This window comes from Crocodylus siamensis, chromosome 2, assembly GCF_052110815.1.
Source record: "Crocodylus siamensis isolate JL-2025a chromosome 2, ASM5211081v1, whole genome shotgun sequence".
Lineage (NCBI taxonomy): Eukaryota > Metazoa > Chordata > Crocodylia > Crocodylidae > Crocodylus > Crocodylus siamensis.
In genome coordinates this window covers 234,127,301-234,144,869 of record NC_143396.1, presented here as the reverse complement: position 1 = coordinate 234,144,869, position 17,569 = coordinate 234,127,301, and the positions used below count along the sequence as shown (strand labels likewise).

The 17,569-nt window shown below is 44.8% G+C and overlaps 1 protein-coding gene across 3 annotated transcripts in view; it reads left to right on the top strand.

Moving 5' to 3' along the window:
- The window catches only part of PAK6 (p21 (RAC1) activated kinase 6), a 59,130-nt gene that overhangs the window by 6,078 nt on the left and 35,483 nt on the right, over nucleotides 1-17,569 (top strand). Inside the window, exon 2 of one of the 3 annotated variants that reach the window (XM_090033457.1) lies at nucleotides 8,934-9,073. The exons of 1 other annotated variant lie outside the window; for it this stretch is intronic. The gene's annotated coding sequence lies outside the window, so the exon portion shown is untranslated. Of the gene's footprint in view, nucleotides 1-8,933; nucleotides 9,074-15,789; nucleotides 17,243-17,569 lie in introns of those variants that run through there. One more of the 3 variants, XM_090033455.1, reaches the window with a different exon arrangement.

The window sequence follows — 17,569 nt, the reverse complement described above, 5'->3', positions numbered from 1 at the left end:
TGCAAAGATTAAACTGAAAAAAAAAAAAATGGACACACATTTACCTTCGATTCAGGAGATGCAGGCATATGACTGCAGTGGCCCAGGCCAGACTCCAGGGGGCACTAGAGAATGGCTCTCTGGCACTTCCTCTTCCTGCTGCCCCCAAGATCTCTGGCATTTGCAGACCAGCGTCATGGCAGCAGGACTCTGCAGGTTGTTCATCACTTCCTCTTCAGGTTTTCACATGTTGTGGAAAATTCCTGTGTTCCCATGATAAATTCTCTAGCACCCTGACTGCTTTGTTCTCTGCAACAGATCAAAGTAGCCTAGATCAAGCCCGGATCCTACTCCTCAGTCCCTAGAGCCGTCAGCGTTGAATACTTCATTGGCACTTCATAATATTTTTAAATATGAATTAAGTTGACCCTGATTTTAAAACCCCTGCATAATCTATGTGTATACTTAAGTGCTTTGCTGCATTGAGGCAAGAGTGCTCAGCATTCTCGTAGGATCAAGCCCTGAAGCAAAGTGAGCAATAGCTTTTGTAAATATTCATGTTCCAGCAACATCTGCAATTGAATTAAAATGAAGGAAAAGATTATGCTGTAGAGACTTTTGGTATTATTTTTATGAAGTGTAGAGGCAACTCCATTTCCTCTGTCACTTTTGTGTTATGACTTCCCTTGGGTAGAAGAATACTTGATGAATGTTGTTCATGTAGAAACATAAGCCTAGATGAGGGCCTCCTGAACCACTGGGTCTAGTTTCCTGCATTTCTAGGCAACCATTTGTTGAAAGGGTCTACAAAATCATCTACTCCAACTTTCTTACATACCAGGGACACAAAGCACCCCGTGGAAAAAAACCCAAAACCTATATTATTCCTTACAGGTGTAGTGGAAGCAAGGTGGTGTCATGTCTTGTCACTGCAGTAGAATGGAATTTCTTAAGTTAATATATGCTTATAGGCTAATCGGGGCTCCTTTGACATTCTCCTGAAGATGCATTAAACTAATAACCAGATGCTGACTCTTAATAATTGACAGAGAGAAAAAGCACATAAAACACAGCAAAGCTTGAAACCAAGAAATGAAATGTGTGGACACTGAGCTAAGAACTCTTCTGCTCAGTGCAGGGGGAGAGATGGAATCATTGACACTGTGTGTCAGGGGCAGGTAATGCTGCCAGCATAGGCATGCACTTAAGCTTTGCTTCTCTATTTGACCCTGAAGACCATAAAACGCTGCATTCTTGTTGCCTAATAAAAGTTATCTCATCTTGAAAAGACTGTCCTGTGCCTTTACCTGTAGAGCTAAAATCTTTATCAGGAGTTCAGGCTCCTTGGACTCTCTGAAAGAGCCACAGGGAGGGATAGTGGTGTTGAAGCTAGGTCCTCATCTCAAAGTCAAAGCAAGCTGACTCCACTCCCAAAGCCTCCCTTTTATAAACAGTGGAAGCCCAGGGTTTGGGATTAAAGGGATAAAGCCTTGTGGATCAATGACATCTCTTGGCAGATGGTAGGAGGCTTTGTGCAATGGGAGTGTTTTAGTAAAAACAAGCTTAGTCAAGGAAACAGATGGGAGAAAGTGATAAGGGTAAAGAGGGGGAGGGGCAGAAAGGGTTAAGCTTTGATGTGTTAACCAAGGTGGAGCATGTTTATAAGGAAGATCCAATAAAGAATCTTGATCTAGATGTGTGAGGGTTTAGGAAAGTTGTCTAATTGCCAGACTTTGTTAGGGGGAGACATTGTTCTGAATGAGCTAGTCGTATGAGGTGTTTAGTTATAAGAACAAGAGTTTCTTTCAAGCTATAATGTAAAAAAGCAAAGCTGTTTTGGGAGAGACATCAATGTTGCACATGTTCATAATGGCATTTTAATGGCTGTGAATTCAATTGTTTTTCCCCTAAAAATCTGGTGATATTGGGTTGTCTGTAGCATCTGTATTGGCTTATTGACAATCTCCTAATTTGCAGATTTTCTGATACACGGTGCCTTACTATATGCGGTATTTTATTTTTATTACCCTCTGTTACCATTCTAATTAATTGAGAGAAAAAATTCCATTCTGTAAGCTATTCTGTGATAGTTCCTGTTAACATTGCATGTTTATCAAAAGAAGTGTTGAACAAGAAAAAGCCTGAAATATCTGGGTTCATATTTTCCAAGAGGGATGGAAGTACTATGTAACCTATCATATTGTGGACTGCCATTCTTCATAATGGGCCATATCTTGAATTTCTGTATGTATGATAGCCACCGTTTTGGCAGGTAACTCCTCCTCGGCCCGTGAGTGTAAGAGGGCTATTAGGAAGGCCAAGGCAGAGATGGAATTCAGGCTAGCATCCAGGATTAAAGACAGAAAAAGTCCTTTTTCAAGTACATTGGGAGCAAGAATAGGTCACCAGGCAATGTAGGGCCCCTGCAAGATGCAAATGGTAATCTTTTGGCTATGCCAGACAAGAAAGCTGATATTTTTCTTTGCCTCTGTTTTCTTGAACAGGGACTGGGACATCCCACCTACCAGAGGTAGGGACAATCTCGGGGATAGCTCTGTCAGGTCTTCAGTCAGCGCAGATGTAGTTAGAGATCTTCTGGAAGGGCTGGACATTTTTAAATCTTCAGGTCCAGATGCTGGGGGAGTGGAAACTGGCAAATGTGGTCCCAATTTTCAAGAAAGAGAGGAAGGAGGACCCAAGTAACTATAGGCCTGTAAGCCTCACGTTGGTCCTCGGGAAGATTTTGGAAAGAATCATCAGGGAGCACATCTGTGGGGGCCAGCAGGGGAGATCACGCTCAGGGGCAATCAGCATGGGTTCATCAAAGGCAGGTCCTGCCTGACCAACCTGATTGCCTTTTATGACCAGGCGACTAAATTCATGGATGATGGTGTCACCGTGGACATAGTCTTTGTAGACTTTAAGAAGGCCTTTGACACTGTTCTCACCCCATCCTCATCAATAAATTAAGCGACATTGATGCTTACACAGTTGGATGGGTAAAAAATTGGCTGATGGGGTACACTCAGAGAGTAGTGGTGGACGGGTCGTACTCAACCTGGCGTGATGTGAGGAGTGGCGAGATGTGACCCCAGTCCTTGGGGCTGCACTGTAACTTCTTCATCAGCAACTTGGACAAGGGGGTGGAAAGCACGATGTCCAAGTTTGCTGATGACACTAAGATGTGGCGTGAGGTGGATACACTTGAAAGGAGAGAGAAGCTGCAAATAGATTCAGACAGACTACAAAAGTGGGCAGATGAGAATAGGATGTGGTTCAACGTGGACAAGTGCAGGGTGCTGCACCTTGGGAGAAGGAATCCACAGCATATGTACAGGCTGGGGAGTTCCCGTCTTGAAAGCACAGAGGCAGAAAGGGGTCTTGGAGTCATTACTGACTCCAAGATGAACATGAGCCACCAATGCCAGACCGCAGCCAGCAAGGCCAGCCATACCTTGTCATGCATCCAAAGGTGCATCTCAAGCCAGTCCAGAGAGGTGATACTCCCCCTCTATGTGACTTTGATCAGGCCGCAATTGGAGTACTGAGTCCAGTACTGGGCACCACACTTTAAAAAGGATGTGGCCAGCCTGGAGAGGGTTCAGAGGAGGGCCACCCACTTAGTGAAAGGGCAGCAGGACAGGCCCTATGAGGAGAGACTGAGGGACCTGAACCTGTTCAGCCTCAGCAGGAGGAGGCTGAGGGGGGACCTGGTGGCTGCCTACAAACTCATCAGGGGAGATCAACAGCAAATAGGTAGAGCCCTTTTCTCCCTAGTGCCACCTGGGGAGATGAGGAACAATGGTAATAAGCTGATGGAGAATAGGTTTAGGTTAGAGATCAGAAGGCAATATTTTACAGTTAGGGTGGACAATATCTGGAACCAACTTCCCAGGGAAGTGGTCCTTGCCTCTACCTTGGGCAAATTTAAGAGAAGGTTGGATGATCACCTGTCTGGGGTCTTATGAACCCAGCATTCATTCCTGCCTGTGGCAGGGGGTCAGGCTAGATGATCTGTTGAGGTCCCTCCTGACCCTAGTGACTATGAAACACTGATAATAGAATAGAAGTCAAGCAAAACTACAACTATCCAGACATCTCATGGGAAGAGCACTCAGTCAAATCTGATTGGTCTCAGAGCTTCCTTGTATGCGTAGCTGAACTCTACCTGTCTTGAGAAGCTTATGGGCTGATGAGAGGTAAGGTGCTGCTGGACCTGGTACTGGCCAGAGGGGATGATCTAATTGGTGACCTAAGAATCAAAGGGAAGCTGGGTGACAGTGGCCACAGGTTGATCACTTTCACTATCCATTGCAAAGCTGGCAAGTCAGCCAGCAATCCTAAAGTCAAGGACTATTGCAAAGCTGATGTTCATAAGCTCAAAAGGCCATGATTTCACAGAGAGGGGAGTTCATGATGAGTGGTTGCTCCTTAAGGAAGCAGTCCTAGAAGCACAAGGGGAATCTATCCCAACTCATAGAAAAGGTGGCTTTCGCTCAACATGGACCTCCTACGTCTAAAACGAGAGGCTTCTAAAGGATGGAAGACGGCAAAAAACCACTAAGGAGGAGTATTCTGCACTGGTCTGCATCTACAGGGAGTGACCTAGGAAAGCCAAGGCTGCAACTGAACTCCAACTGGCTACACAAATTGAAGACAATAAAAAGTCCTTCTTCAGACAAGGGCAACACTGGACCCCTGCTAAACCAGTTGGAGCAGCTGACTACCAACACCCAGGAAAAAAACAATCTGCTTAATGATTACTTTGCGTCAGTTTTTCACCAGCCCAAAGGGACCACCCTATTGAACGTGATGCAGGATGACCAGGGTGAGGATGAATATATGCCCACCATTGGTGTGGATCTTGTGAGGGAGCCATCCTGAGAGGCTGGACCTCCACAAATCAGCTGGTCCACACAGATTGCACCCAAGAGTGCTAAAGGAACTGGCAAACATCACAGCACAGCCACTGGCGAGGATATCTGAGAACTCATTGGGCTTGGGGGAAGTATTAGAAGATTGGAAGAGGGCCAATGTGGTGCCCATCTTCAAGAAAGTGAGTAAAGAAGACCTGGGAAACTACAGGCCAATCAGTCTGACCTGAATCCCTGGGAAGGTTTTGGAAAAATTATCAAAGAAACCATTCTTGACAAGCTAACAGAAGACAACATCCTGAGGGGCAGCCAGCACGGGTTTGTTGTGAGTAGGTCTTGCCTGACCAATCTCATTTCATTCTATGACCAGGTGATGTGTATATATATTTGGACTTTAAAAAAGCCTTTGACCTGGTGTCCCATGATGTCCTTATGGAAAAATTGGGCAACTGCAGCCTCAACTACTCCAATGGCCAGGGAACTGGCTCTGATTCAGAGAGTGGTAGTTGACAGAACCAAATCAACATGGCACTCAGCAACTAGTGGTATTTCCTAGGGCTCTGTTCTCAGACCTGTACTCTTTAATGTCTTCTTAAATGATCTGGACACTGGTGTCAGAAGCAGACTGGCTAAATTCACTGGCGACACTAAACTTTGGAGAAGCGTGTCCAACTTGAGGACAGGCTGGTGATCCAGGCTGAGCTCCATAGGCTTGCAAGGTGGGCAGATGAAAACCTGATGGCATTCAATACAGAGAAATGCAAGGTGCTGCACCTTGGGTAGTGGGGGGGGAACCCACATCACACTTATAGGCTTGGCAATGCTACACTTGCTAGCACCATGACAGAAAGAGACTTAGGGGTCATGATTGACCACAAGATGAACCTGAGCCACCAATGCAATACTGCAGTTGGCAAAGAGAACCAAACTCTGCTTTGCATCTACCAATGCATCTCAACCAAGCCCCAGGATGTCATCTTCCCGCTGTACTCAGCCTTGGTGAGGCCACAGCTGGAGTACTGGATCCAGTTCTGGGCTCCACAATTTAGGAAGGATGTGGAGAAGCTTGACAGAGTCCAGAGGAGAGCCACGTGCCTGATCAGAGGGCAGAAGGACAGGCCTTATGAAGAGAAGCTGTGAGCCATGGGACTCTTCAGCCTGGAGAGGCACAGGCTCAGGGATGACATGGTAGCAGCCTATAAACATAAACATAAAGGGCGTGCATCAGGATCTGGGGCAATGCCTGTTCACCAGAGCACCCAAAAGGATGACAAGGTCGAACAGTCACAAACTCCTGCAAGGCTGTTTTAGTCTGGACATGGAGAAAAACTTCTTTACTGTCTGACTCCCTCAAGGCTGGAACAGACTCCTTCCAGAGGTGGTGCAAGCACCTGCTCTGGACACTTTTAAGAAACATTTGGATGCTTATCTTGCTGGAATCCTTTTACCCTAGCTGACTTCCTGCCTTTGGGCAGGGGGCTGGACCCGAGTGATCTTACGAAGTCCCTTCCCTTCCAGATGTTTATGACATCTATGAAAAGTCCCGAGTCTTGAGGCTCAGTTAAAAAAAAGTGTGTATGTGAGAGAGAGAGAGAGATTGAGAAGGACACTGCACACTGACTGATAGATATCACATGCAGTTCAGAGATTAAGTAACCAAATGATCTAGGACCTTATCCAGTGGCCATTAAAATCAATAGTAATCTTGCCATTGACTTCAGTGAGTTAGATATGGTATTATCCTTCAAAATGAGTACTTTGGTCCTGATCCATGAATGTACATAAATATTAAAGCACATTGATTATGGAAAGTCCTTACAGACCAACTTCCTTCTTAATGTATCCAGTCTGGACTAAGAACCCCTTTTCTGGCACCCACTGAAATCAATAGGAAGACTTGCACTAGTTTCAGTGAACTTTGGATCAGGTCCTAAGATCAGATGATATAGCAGATGCTGGAAGGAAGTTTCTGTCTGTGTGAATAGTCATTCCTGTGCTATAAATGCTACAATGAACTGCCCAATTTAGGCACATAAATGTAATTAGAACAAATCAGAGATCTTGTACATCAGAAACAGGTGCAAAAATTGTTCACAAATTTAGAAGGCACCATTAAAATTTTGGCCAGTAATGTAACAGATGTATGTCTTTTCATAAACGTGATATAATTAGATTTCTAATAAAGTATATTTTAAGGATACTTTGGAATTTCTACAGCTAATTCTCTTCCAAGTGATAGTCTCACTGTGGGTGCATAAGTGCTCTCAATTAGACCCTTTACTTATTTCTGGCATTTTTTTCTTATTTCTATTAAATTTGCTAAATTCCTTTTTGAGTAATTGGCCAAATGCACATTCTTGCTGTGGGTGTCTCAGATCTTGAGCTTTGATTGGATAGTTGGCGACATTTTTGCCCTAGTAGTCCCCATAGAGTGCACTGTTGCCCCACCTTTTCTCTAACCCCTGCACCTAGATGTGAAAAGGCAGTTCCTCTCAGATGGCTGACTAGAGAGGGTTAATGATTCTTTCACATAACCTTCATGCCAAGATATTTTCTTTAGTCACTGATTCCTGTATATTTAACTGTCTCTCCTTTTCCTTTGTTTTGTTTACCTTTGTTAATCTGGGGAGTGAAACAGACTAGCCTTCTAAGCCTTTAGCCTACAGGTTAGGTCTTGATGCTGTTTGCAACTTGTCCCTTATCTCCTTTTGTACTGTGCTGTCTTGCCACTGATCCCAGTATCACCTTGCCAAACCCAGTGTCTCAGGGTGTGTTCTGGGACCAGCTAAGCCTTGGGGTTTTCAACAGCCCCCTGCACAGTTTGAAAGTTTGCATCTAGTTTCCCAGCCCTTGAAATCATCCAACTTTTCAGTATGGGGACATCTTAGTTGTTGTATGTCCAGAAAAAAAAATGTTGCCCTGTGGTCCTTGAGAGATGATTCCAAGAACACTCTTTGCTAGATGCTTTCTTAGTATTCTCTATTGTTTTCCTACCTGAGGGTACAAAATTGTTAAAAATCTCACCAGGGCTAGAGATGGAAGTTGCACATAAACCAGCTTAAGTGATCAGAAACTAGTTTAAACCTGTAACAGCGTAGAAGTTCAGTGTGCATAAACCAGTTTCAAAATGGCTGAAACAGGTTTAAGATGAACCTGGTTGAACGTAGTATCAGACTTAAGTGATTTAGGTCAAACCAGTTTATGAAATTTCTGTCACAGACGCCTTCCTGGTTCAAGTTAAATCACACTCCCCCAGGATCCCAGCATTCTGCAGCCAGGGGCTGGGCTGAGCTGTCTGGTCCAGAGAGCAGGGCTGGCCCCACTCCTCTGCTCCCCTGGGAGCAGAGAGGACTGGCTCACTGGATTCACTGGCTGGCTCACTGCTCCCCCTCTCCCCCAGGCAAACCCTTGCTAGGGTCTGGGGACAGGGAGAGGGGTGGTAAACTTCCCTTCCCCTGAGTATGGAGTTGCCCTGCCCTGCTTGCTAAGTGCTGGCTTTGACTGTGGACTATAAATCCCAGAGGCACTTGGAAGCAAGAAGACAGAGTGATGAGCAACTCCACAGAGTCCTGCTGCTGTGATTCTGGACTTCAAATCCTAGAGAATTCAGGGGCAGCAGGAAGAGGAAACAAACACACAGCTCATGCTGGCTTTGTGCCAGAGAGCTGTGCTCTAGCACCCCTGGCTTCTGGCTTGAGCTACTACAGGCATGTGCCTACATTTCCTGAATCAAAAGTGAATGTCTGTTCATTTGCTTATTTGTTCAATCTCTGCAATTTAGACTAACCTGCAAAGACTGAATCAATTCAGCCTCGGGCTTTTTGACTATCTGTATTTAGCCTAGGGGAGATATGCACATCAACCCACACCTTGGTGAACAGACTCAAGCATGCAGGGCCCATCTAAGTTGGCACTGCTAATGAATAAGGTGACTTCAGATTCCCCACAAAGATGGTATAGTAGATACTAGCTTCTTGCTTCCTGGCAGCAAAATGGGTTAACAAGCATTCCAAGGTCCCATCCAAAGATGTAAAGAACCTTTAACTACCTCTTGATTTCCATCTTCTCTGGTTGTTACAGATGTGAACAAGAAGGCAAGGCAGTTCAGACTTGCTAAGAAGTTGGACCTCTTTGGAAAGAAGGCCCAGAATATTAGATTCTACAACTAGAAGTCTCAGAGGGCTAATTCATGGCTTAGACAGCTCTTCAAGCAGCCTGAGGTACAGCCAATACCACATCTGTATCTATGGGGTTGGAAGTGAAGTACACCCAGATATAAACTTTCAGCTAGAATTGCACAAAATCTTGGGAACCAGACAGGGCATCTGATGGTATGGTTAGGACAGGGGTGGGCAAAATGCAGCCCGTGGGGTGGATGTGGTCCACCAGGTCATTCTATGTGGCCCATGAGGTCCCTAAAAAAATGTAGAAAATGAATATTTAGCTGCCCCTGGCTGCCTGTCATGCGGCCCTTGATGGCTTGCCAAAACTCAGTAAGCAGCCCTCTTCCTGAAATAATTGCCTGCCCCTGAGTTAGGAGATATGAAAGATCCACCTGCAACTTCCTTTTCCATGGTGACTTAACACTTCATGGGCTCAGATTACTTCAAACCAATGGGTCTTGGACAAAGTAGTGAACAGGTATTTGATCCAGTTTGTCTGGCTACCTAATCCAGTCTCCATTCTGCATCCCTTTTCAGCAACCCTTCCTACTAGCAACAGATGAGGAGATTCAATCCTTCTTAATGTTGGGAGAGAGTTCCCCTACATCTTAAAGGAAAGGGATTTTATCATGGTTATGTCCTGATTTCAAAGAATAATAGAGGATGTTGACTGATTTTTGGCCTAAGAAAGCTCAGCATGTTTATCCACAAGTTCATGTTTAAGATGGTCAATCTGACAGAAATTATACCTAAATGACGGTTTGCATCTCTTGAATTACAGGACACAATGTCATGTTCCCATAAGGCTTTAATGCAGGTGGATCAGAGTCGCTACCAGTAAAATGTCCTGACTTTTGGTCTCTTTGTAGCTCAGAGAACCTTCACCAGACTCCTCTCAGGTAGCTTCCCTTCTCAGGAGGCAGTGGATCACTGTTTACTGCTACCTCAGTAGTTGGAGAAACTCCAAAGAACATTGAGCTTTGGTCTCATGAGCTTGCTTTGGCTTCTGGGTTAAATGATCATCCTTCAAAAATCTAAGCTGTTTCCTGTATGTCTTAGCCATGTGGGGGTTATCAAGAGCAGGTGGGCCAGATTCGGTCTCCCTTTGTGGAGGATCTAGGGAATTAAAATCATGGGAGGGAGAACATACAGCAGGCTTCCAAACTGTGGAAGCAGGCATGCATCTGAAAGCTCCAAAGAAGTTGGACAGCCCTGATGTAGATGATGCATCTCAAGGAAGACCAGTTGCTGATAAATAACTTTCTTTTACTTAAAGAAGTTCTAACATGTTAGTTGCCAGAGAAAACAAAGGATGTGTATTAAAGCCCTTTAAAGCTATTATTATATAAATATATTTTAAAGTGATAAGTACAACTAGTTGGGTTTGTTTGTTTGTTTTTTCAAACCTATCATCACTGAACTAAAATGTATTAGTTTCTCTTTATAAATGATGTAAGATAGATTTAGTCTGAGGTTGACTTGATAATCAACCGTTTAATGTCCAAGTTAGTTTGACTAATAAAAATACTTAATGAGCAGATGTAGTTGACCTGGGGTCGACGTGTTATTGTCTCTACATACAGAGAAAAGATACAGTGATTGGAGTTTAACATTTGTGAATGCACATGAGCTGCCAATGTGAGGAAGTGGTCAGTAAGGCTAACCGCACCTTGTCGTGCATCTACAGATGCATTGCAAACAGGTCCAGGGAGGTGATCCTTCCCCTCTATGCGGCATTGGTCAGGCCGCAGTTGGAGTACTGCATTCATTTCTGGGTGCTGCACTGCAAGAGGGATGTAGCTAGCATTGAGAGGATCCAGAGGAGGGCCACTCGCATGGTCAAGGGGCAGCAGGTCAGGCCCTACAAAGAAAGACTAAAGGGCTTGAATCTATTCAGCCTCCACAAGAGAAGGCAGAGAGGGGATCTGGTGGTCATTTACAAATTCACCAGGGGGAACCAGCAGAAATTAGGGGAGGCTCTGTTCCCTCAGGCACCACCCGGGGTTACTAGGAATAATGGCCACAAATTGTGGGAGAGAAGGTTCAGGCTGGGCATCAGGAGACATTACTTTATAGTTAGGGCTGCCAGGCTCTGGAATGGGCTTTCAAGTGAGGTGGTGCTCTCTCCTACCTTGGAGGTCTTCAAGAGGAGGCTGGACACATATTTGGCCAGGGCGTTATGACCCCAGCACTTGTCCCTGCCTGGGGCAGGGTGTCGGACCTGATGATCTGTTTAGGTCCCTTCCAACCCTAAGCACTATGAAACTATAACGCAGGCTCTTAGATGAATCTTAAAGGCAATCAAGAAGAGGGTTGAAATACATATTGAAACTGTTAGGAGAATAAGGAGACAAATATTTTTAGTTACCTAGTTTTTGTTACCATTTTGACAGCCAATAGATAGGTTATATTGTATCTGAGTTTTAACTGATATGCCTATTGCAGGTAATTGACCTAGCTAGCTATGCTGAGCAGAAGTTAGTCTATACTCCTTTTAACTCAGTCAGGGATTTCAATCTGTACTTCTTTAGCCATTACAAGGATCGCAAAGCACTTGGAAAACATGAAAAAGTCTCTTAGTATCTCTTTGAACAAGATGCTGCTAGAGCCATTTTACAAATGGAAAAATAGGGAAGTTAAGTAACTTGCCTAAGGTCACCCAATTAGTCTGTGGGGAAAAATCTATATACAGAGGCTAATGTACAGACTGTTGTAACTCTGGTACTGCAGGAGTGATTAATTTGGCACTTGTCGGAAACATCAAATGTGCCTATGATTAACTTCATGATTATACCTGCTGAAACATTTCTGGGACTAAACATTACATTATTTTAGTTTAATTTAACAAGTCTATGAATTTGTTCTAAATAAAAGATTTTGAAAAGTACATGGAGACGGCTTTGAGCTGTACTGTGACAATATTATCTACAGGGAACATTTGCTACTCCACTGGAATTTTATTAATAACAACATGATATTACTATGTCCAGGTGTTGTAGTATCCCATCAGAGTTGGAGCTACAGCTTTCCAAGACCATTTTTTGAGATAAACTTGATGCTTTCCTCTATTTGCCTCCTTTCTTATGTCCTCCTGTTGGTATCCCCCTATTCCAGTAGAAAGCCAAACCCTGAACAGTATTTTGGAGATCTAAGCCACCTAACACTGCTCTCTGTAAATAATGCATGGGCTCTCCAGAACCCTTGAATGACTGACTGTGGATACTTTCTGGTCTCCAAAGCAAACTCTTTTTTTCCAGCAGGCGTGAGGAGATTGCAAAGAGAAACACTCCCCACCCCACTCCTTAACCACTTGTTGCTTTTTTCTTTCTTTTTTTTTCTAATCGAGGAAAAAGGAATGTATAATACACTCAACTGTAAACTCTTCAGAAACAGTTGCCTGTCCAGCTTTGAACTCTAGGGCAGTTATCAAACTCATCAGGCCCAGCTGGCTGCATGACTGACATGGGTTAGGTACAGACGGTCAAAAAGCCCAACACTGAATCAATTCAGTCTTTGCAGGTTAATCTAAGATGCACAGGTTACATTGAAACAGAATAGAACAGACAATTTACTTTTGAGTCAGGCAATGCCGTCACATGTCTGCAGGGGCTCAGGCCAGAAGCAGGAGGGTGCTAGAGCAGAGTACTCTGGCTGTGTGTTCACTTCCACTTCCTGCTGCCCCGAGGTCTCTGGGATTTGCAGTCCAGAACTACAGCAGCAGGACTCAGCAGGGTGGCTCATCACATCCTCTTCCTGCTTCTAGCTGCCTCTATAGGATTTGCAGTCCACAGTTACAGCCAGCAGTAAGTTTGAGTGGGGGAGGGGTGTTTAACCCCCCCCCCCCCTTCCCCCGGCCTCAGATCAGGCATGGCTGGTGAACTCAGACTGGTGGGGCAGGGGAGTATCCCATGGGAGCGGCAGGGGGGGTTGTGGCCAGTCAGGAGTGGGAGTGGAGGTGGGTGGGGGTTTCCAGCCTCCCTGCTACTGGCTGGAGTGCCCAGCCAGCTACAAACCCCACCTCACTCCTGGCTGGCTGCAAATCCCCACCCCCCCCTCCCATGGGACGCTCCACCACCGCACCAGTCTGAGTTCACCAGCTGTGCCTGCCCCACGTCCCAGCTAGATTTGACTGGAGGAGCAGTCTCCCCCATTCCCCATAGACTGGGCTGCATTCCCAGCTGGGCCTGCTCCCCCACCCCTTGTCAGCCAGCTCTCACTGCTCCAGCTAAGGAGCAGAGGGGCAGGGTCAGCCCTGCTCCCTGGGGCAGACGGCAAAGCCCAGCCCAGGGCTGGAAAGCATGCTGGGGGACTGATTTAACTTAAACCAGGAAGGGGTCTGGGACAGAAGTTTCATTAACTGGTTTGACCCTAATCAGTTAAGTCTGATACTACATTCAACCAGGTTTATTTTAAACTAGTTTCAGACATTTTGAAACTGGTTTATGTGTACTGAGTTTCTGTTCTGTTACAGGTTTAAACCAGTTTCTGATCACTTAAACCAGTTTAAGTGCAACTTCTGTCCCTAGCCATGGGGCTGGTCCACAGGCCAGATCGGGCACGCAGACCAGCCCCATGGGCTGGATCTAGTGCACGGGGCTCATCTTGCCCTGTATACAGCGTATGCCAGATTTGGCCCTGTGCATGGGTCCAGTCCAAGGTCCACAGGCAGCACAGCAGACTGAATGATAGGGCTCCATGCACCGGATCTCTGACACCCCTGCTCTAGAGCATTACTATAATATAGACAGTAAATTATATATATGAAGGGTATTCAGCAAGTGCTGAAGCATCCCAAGAGAAGCTGTTGTAGGCTAGAATTGAAATCCAAGAACACAATAAAATAAAATAATTAATTATAAACAAAATACTGTGAGCAAACCTTCTGATAAGATTCCATTAGAAGCATAATATCTTCATGGTTCAGCCATGGGTAAGCACCTAAGTTTTAGAGAGCTTGTTTAAACTGCACCTGAACTCCAAGCTTATTGCTGGACTGCCTTTCCCAGCCTCTGGTATATACCTATCCAGTAGGAAGCCTTGCCCCATCCCCCGCCAAAAAAACAAAAAGAAAGAAAGGGGAAAAAAAGAGAAAAAAAGTACCTGAATTTCATCTGCTGCAACCGACAGATTGGGTTGGTGCCAAGTGTGTGTGTTGGTGCTAGTGCTTTTTGGCCAATATAGTGGGGATCTAAAGCAACAAGTTTTATCCCTTTTGGTGACATAGTATGTGGTGTGGCTGAGTTGCAATGAGGCTAACCAGTGCTCTCTGCTTTTTTTTTCTTAGTCCCCAGTCATGGATGACTTTTGATTAAGTGATGGGGTGTAAAAGAGCAGCATGCAGTACAAATACTGTGAGAAGGGTGACATATTTTCTTGTAAAATTGTTCAGGGAAGCATCAGCAACAGTAGCAGCATGTTATAAATGAGCAATGGGACAGATAATGAGGAGGAAAAATAAGGGTAATTTTTATTCTTTGATGCATCCTTATTTTCATAAGTGCTTGGGGTTATGGAAATCAGTGTTTCAGACAAATACCTAAAAATAATGTCGTAGTCTTCATTTATGAGCCCAGGCTGTAGAGGCTCATATCAAAGCTGCTTTGGCTCCACCCAAATTCATTGTCCTGGTAAGTAGAACTAGGTTCTTCCTCCTTTGATGAAACCTGTCTTCGTGATGAAGGATGTCTCTCTCAAATCCATGTGGAATTATCCTGATGCAAACATAAAACCAGTTCCAAGCCCTGCATGACTCCTAGTACAATATAAACTGATATTTATTTGTGATGCACCCCAAAATGCACCCAGATTGGCAAGGATCTTGGGGTGATATCTTTTATTGAAACAGCTATGCAGTTGGGATAAAGTGTTAGACAAGCTTTTGAATATAAGACATTCTTCCTCAGGTCTCTGATTGTAGGGAGCCAGTCACAGCATAGGGGTTTTTCTACTACAGATCACAAACTCCATTTAAATACAAACTCTATCACTATGCTGTGGCTGCCTTCCTGTGATCAGAGACCTGAGGAAGAATGTCTTCTATTTGAAATCTTGTCTAACTTTATCTCAACTGCATAGTTGGTCCAATAGAAGATATCGTCCCAGGAAATGCTTGCCTCTCACATAATTGCTGGGCCATCATAGCTACATCATTCTTACAATGCCCAGGTACATTAACCTCCATCATTTGGTACAACATCAAAGAACAGACAGAACAGATGCCATTGACGGTATGTAAGATTGTGACAGCCACCTCAGCAGCGGTCACATCCCATGCTAACCTAGCAAATGAGAGATCATGTGCAGTTCTTGAACTCCAGTCCTCTACATGACAGGATTTCACATTTTGCTGCTGAGATTGTGGAAGAGCTGCTGGACTGCTAACAGTGGGTTCTCTCTTTTGATCATTGTTTGATCTTTAACATTATTAAGACAAACTTCCTTTTCTAGTTTACAATTGCTATGAGACTCTAATTCATATGAGCCAATATTGAAGAAGCCAGTCCAATCTCCAGACAGAAAGGGATTTGGCTAATCTTAGTTCCTATAGCCTAGGGAAGTTGCTATGATGTAATAGGCAGGAAATCTCAGTCTCTTTAGCAAGCCTTGATGGGTAAGAACTTGTAGGACAATTTAAAGAAGCAATGTTTGCACTTCCAGGAAAACTTATGAGAGGGTTAAAGGCTCTGAAAATGAGAGGGCTATGAACCCGAGTCTGTCTAAAACTACAAAGTTTATTCTACTACTGATCACAGACTTTTTAAATACCAACTCTGCCCAAGTGGTGCTATTATTCTTTACACTTCAGTAGATCCTATAGCTCCCAACTGAGATCCTAAGCCAGGTGTATGCAGACACAAAGTTCTGGTTCTGCACAACTTCAGCCTAAATAGATGAGACAAATAAGGGGTAAGAAGGACAAAAAGAGGTACAGCAGGGTTCAAACGGCTTGTATAGACTCACACAGCAGGTCAGCAGCAAAGCCGGGAATAGAAGCCATATCCCCAGAGGCTTGCTTCAGTGCACTATTCAGGCCACAATGTCATGCTCACTCCCCATATAAATAATGACAGTTTAATTAGCTGGAGTTGCTTACACCACAGCTTTTTCAAGGCCAGGTCAGCAAAACATACAAACAAAAAGAAATAAATGATATGTTGGGGATTTTCTAAACCTGACTTTTATCTTTGCTCTTTGAACCTAGTAACTTTGGTGTTAAGACAGCATTGCTTGCAGTATACTATTGTAATAGGCCAAGAATCCCCTTTATTTGACCTAAGGGAAGAACACTTATGAACTCTGACCTCCTCCTATCCCTCACTGCTGTTTGTGTTTCTAATGCCAACACCTTCCACCTATTTACCCTGTCCCCTCTGCTGCTTGCTGATGTATCTAATGTGCTAGTGAACACAAGTCACATGCCAAAATGTCCGTTTCCAGGAGTCAATAAGCCCTGAGCTACAGCACAGTCAGAGCTACAGTATTATAGGGTGATAGCAGACAGTAAACCTCACAGCAGTGACTCACAACAGGCTATAAGGGAAAAGTAACAGCACCAGGTCATGTGCTGCATATCTGCAATGCAAATTAATTAATTAATTATCATATAGCCAGGCATGTATAAAACAATCAAAGCTGCCCCTGCCAGGAATGGCTAGAAAATTGTGGCAAGTCTTGAAATTCACAGCTAGGACTATAGAGGAAAAGATGTCAGGATTCATTAAAAACCACAGTAGCTCTAGGCCCTGAGGCTGTGGAGACGAGAGAGAAGAGCTAACAAGCAAGTCAGAGCTTTAATAGGTCAGCCGGAGAGGAGGGGGTGGGAGGAGACCTCACCAGTCTTGTCTGAGACCCAGCACCCTTAGCGACCTGGTGAGACTCGGAGTGCCTCCTCTCCCTTCCCTTCCAGAGACCAAAGGGAGGAGATGGTTAGGAGGAGAAGGAAAGAGGGTCCCAGGAGGCTCCAGTGTCAGCATTCGTCATGCTTTCTGGAACTGAAGTCTGAGGCTTTCCTGCGCTGGGTGTTTGTGTCTCATCTACCACACCCTGAAATCAAACTCGCAGCTTAGGTGAACCAGGCACTGTACAAACATGTCAGATTGTCTCCACCCCCTTCTCTCCCGCGCTCTCCTACCTTCTTTCTCTCCCAAGTTTCTCAGCGTATCAGTGAATTCCAGTGCGAGACTGTTCCTACCTCGCCTCCGGCTCCGGAGCACTGACAAGTGTGGGGTAAGCTTCATATTCTAGGTTGGGGAGACATCTCGAATTTGCTTTCTTTTATTGAGAGAAACAAGGAAATTCTAATGGCCGCCGTTTCATCGGTTTACTAGGTTTGTCAGCTTAAGCTAACATCTCCGCTGTCTAGTGAATGTGCTGCTACGAGTTAACCCTTTCGCTTCACAACTGTATATTAGATCTTACCCCTGCCAGGAATTAACATGATGTGGTCTCATGGGTTGGCAGTGCCAGCCTAGGGCAGTGAGAGGAGCAGTGTGGGGGTCGTGTGGCTTTTCCCTCAAGGGATGGGTCTAGAGGACAGAGAAAACCAGGAGCTGG